This window comes from Lagenorhynchus albirostris, chromosome 1 (genome assembly GCF_949774975.1).
Source record: "Lagenorhynchus albirostris chromosome 1, mLagAlb1.1, whole genome shotgun sequence".
Lineage (NCBI taxonomy): Eukaryota > Metazoa > Chordata > Mammalia > Artiodactyla > Delphinidae > Lagenorhynchus > Lagenorhynchus albirostris.
Window position 1 is genome coordinate 129,477,044 of NC_083095.1, and position 3,994 is coordinate 129,481,037.

Below are 3,994 nucleotides of genomic sequence, written 5' to 3' on the forward strand. Positions count from 1 at the left end.
ATCTTCTGGGCAACCTCCTCCCACCACCTTTCCATCTTCCCTGCTCTCCCAGCAGCAAGAAGTCAACATCCCAGTCTCTTTTGCTCCATCCCGACTCTATGCCGAATGTCTGCTGAGTGAGACGTCCTCTGGGACCACGTATGTTTGCCTAAACCTGTTGCTTTCATACTTTCTTTTCCTACCCGTAAAGTATAATGTGACAAATATTCCTAAGTCTTAAGTCAGTAAATGTCCTTCCAGCTCAATGCTCCCCAAACCCTAGTAATCTGGGGCTTGAGGCAATCACCTCTAAAATACAGAAAAGCTGAATTCTAGCCAAAAACTAGAGACAGCTCTAACCATTTTGACAAATCATGTCAACAGTTCTTACGGGAATAGGAAATCCTCCTCACAGAAGAACATATCTTTTAATGCCAAGCTGGCATTCACCGATGCAATTCAATGAATTCAACATCCATTCCATTCAGCATCCATTTCCTGGATATTTATGATATGTCAGGAGCTCCAATATCTCAGAACAAAACCTTGCAGAGACTCTTGTCATGGGGCGAGGGAGATTCCAAAGAGCGATACTCTTTGATGTTTTGGTAGAAAAACAAATCTATGAGCTAAACACTGGGTAACTTTGCCAGGATTCGTCACTAAAATAGTTTAAATCTTCTGCTTGAATTTGCAATGGATGGACTTTTTTTCCTTTTCTGTAGTTTCTAAGGAGAAATTCCCAAATCTCTTGTGCTAGAATTTGGGGAGTGAAACAGTCCCTGGAGTAGACAAAGCTTTGCTCATGGAGTAACGTCTCTATCTTGTGGCCATTCTGGGTATTGAGAGTAGATTAAGCTCCCTCTCATTCTGTGACTTGGTACAACCATGGATCTTAGATCTGGGAGAGAACTTGAGAGGTCCTCTAATTCAGTCCCCTGCCTTCACACAGGTAAGGTTTCTTGGCTCCATTATTTTTTTACTGTAACAGCCCAGAGAGGTTATGAGGCTCAGACAAGGTCACACAGCTATTAAGTACCTTACCTGATAGTCCTGCAATCCTCTTGTCACTTTTTTGGAAGAGGAACTCTTTCTTCAAACAAAATCCTACCAATTATAAAACAGACAAACACAGAGGTGTTCTGGTTGAAGTGGAGATGGGCTACCCCTGCCAGCCCCTTTCCTCAGCAAACTTTGAAAAACATTTTCTTATATCTGGGGCTGCTCCCCTAGTAAATCAACGCGGAAACATTACTGTAGAAACCTGGGAAAGATCCCTAGGAAAATATCATTCCATCCTGAGGTAGTTCATTATTTGAACAGTTTTCTACTCTGGCCGGATAAAACCCTTTTATTAAAGCACATTCTCTTTCTATCACGATTATCCGCAACTCTTCATTTTTACTTCTCCCCAGGGGATCTCTAGGTTGACTTGTTTTCAACTGCAAGTAAATGGTTTAAACCTCCTATGACAGAATCAGTGGCCACACTGGCCGTGGGTGTGAGGGCAGCAGGAATGCATGTGGGCTTGCTCCACACCAGGCCCTGGGCCAGGCTCTGGCATGTGAGCAGAGCAGTCTGAAGCAGTGAGACGATTCTATTGGAGTCAAGAGCAGAGGGCGGGGCGTGAGGAAAGAGCAGCAAATTCTGCTGGGGAATGAGGGGAAGCTTTCTTTTACCCATTCAGTCAGCGGTTCAATAAATAATTATCAGGCTCCTTCTCTGTGTCAATCCTTTCCACGAGATGGAGATTTCCGATCTCAGCCATCTCCTGGTTGTAGTTGGAGACGGGCAATAACAATGAAACAAAGAGATGAATAAGATAGCTTCTGATCATAACTGGGATGTGGGGAGAAATGATAGCGTTCTGACCTGAGGGGAGACATTGGGGCCTAGTCCTGAGGTGTGAGGAAGAGGTGGCTAGGGGAGGAGGATCCTGGGGCAATCCTGTTGGTAAGCCAACAGTGGGTATCCCAAGTGAGAGAAATAGAGAAAGGAAGATACTGCCGGATATCACTTATACGTGGAATCTAAAAAAGCCAAACTTGTAGAAACAGAGAGTAAAATGGTGCTTTCCAGGGGCCTGGGGGTGAAGGAAAAGGGGAGATGTTAGTCAAAGAGTACAAACTTCCAGTTTTTGGGTTTTTTTGCTGGAATCTTTAAAAAGCAAATCCAAGACATTGAATCACTTCTCTGGTAAATGCCTCAGAATATGACTCTAACAGTTATAAAGATTGTCTTTTATTAAACATAACCACAATACCATTGTCAGAACAAGCCAAATTAAAAACAATTACTTAATGTATTATAAATGTGTGTATTTGTCTGTAAACATTTTATTTTCAAAATAATTTCAGAATTCCAGAATACTTATTTTAAATTTCAATGTCTTATTCGGGAGTCTCACCTTAAGATTGTGTCTGGGAGTAAAATAATAGGTCAACAGACTTAAAAGTTACCATTGGATGGAGATTATTAAATAAATAAGTAAGTAACTAGGTAAATAAATAAATAAAGAATTGACCATTCTTTATGCTGAAGAAACAGTATAACAACATGAGATCAGTAAAATCATAATGCTAATTTATTTTAAAGACTATTTTTCCATTAAATATATTAAATATATTTTAATAAAAATTTTATGATTTAATAATTCTATTAAATAACATTATTTACTTTTATTAAATAAAAATAATTTCTATTAAATATATTAAATTTAATTTAATATATATCAACCAGAATGCCTCTGACTTAACAGAATTAGTTTTGGTTTTGTATACAAATACCATAGTGTTTGCAGTATTTTGTACCTTGCTATTTCATCAGAACATTTTTCCATATAATCCCCTTTCAGTGGCAGAAAAAGTAGCCATCTGGGAAATGTGTCATAATTTATTAACTGAAAAAAATATATTTAGCTATTTCCAATGCCTGGTGACTGAAAACGACATCTCATATCATGGTGTAGTGTCTGTGTAAGAAACTCCATTAAAGAACAGGTCTTTCAAACCCCTTTGAAGATAACGGAGCAGGAACAGCATATGTGAAGCCCGCGTTCTGGGGAGGAGTTTGCTGTACTCAGGGATGCAGGAGACCTTTGTGGCCAGAGCATGGAGCCGGGGCAAGATTGCAGCCCAGGCTGAAAAGATGGGCAGCAGCCAGTCCACGCCGGGACCCTTCCTGTACCATTCACCTTAGGGAGAATTGCTTTGAGTATATGCATTTTCTAAAATGTCATCCTAAAAAACATATCCTCCATCTCTGTGGAGAGGCACTGGATTTTTGCTACCTTAATTTACTGTCTTCACTAAATTAATAAATGGAGCTAATAAGGAATGTCATTAAACACAGCTAACTTCAATAGCAGAAGTCAGGAAGGAAAGTAGGCCAAATGTGACATGTGAACATTGCTCATCTAAACAGTTCAATTTGGGCAATTTCTTTACGCCCACGCAGTTGTCAGGATATTGTCTGGATCGTCAAGAAAAAAACTGCAGTAGACACAGGCAGAGCTGGAGTCTTTGTGGCGACATCTCAGTTAGCCCTCCACAGTCACGAGACAGATTCTCACCACACACACACGCGCGCGCACACACACACACACACACTCACACCTACACACACGCACACCTACAGGTAATTCCCAGTCATACCTGGTGCAGCACCAGAGCCCTTCCCTTAAAAGCAAACATAGAAAACAAAGGTTCCTACAGAGTAATCGTTTCACTTTTCTCTATAAGTGATATTGTAGCTTGAGTCTAAGAATCTGCATTTTGTAGAAAAACTGAGAACAGAAATGCCAACTCAAAGTCACTTTCCATAGCCTAGAATATCTGCTTTATGCTTTTAATCTACCTGGAGACAGAATGTGTCTGGAGGAGATTTTCTTTATTAAATGTATGAAGGTGATATTTTAATACGGTATTCCCATTTTTTTTTCTCCCTACCCTTGGGCAGATACATTCTCCTAAAATAACCAGCTTATCTGCCTGGGTTTGAATCCCAGCTCTGTCTC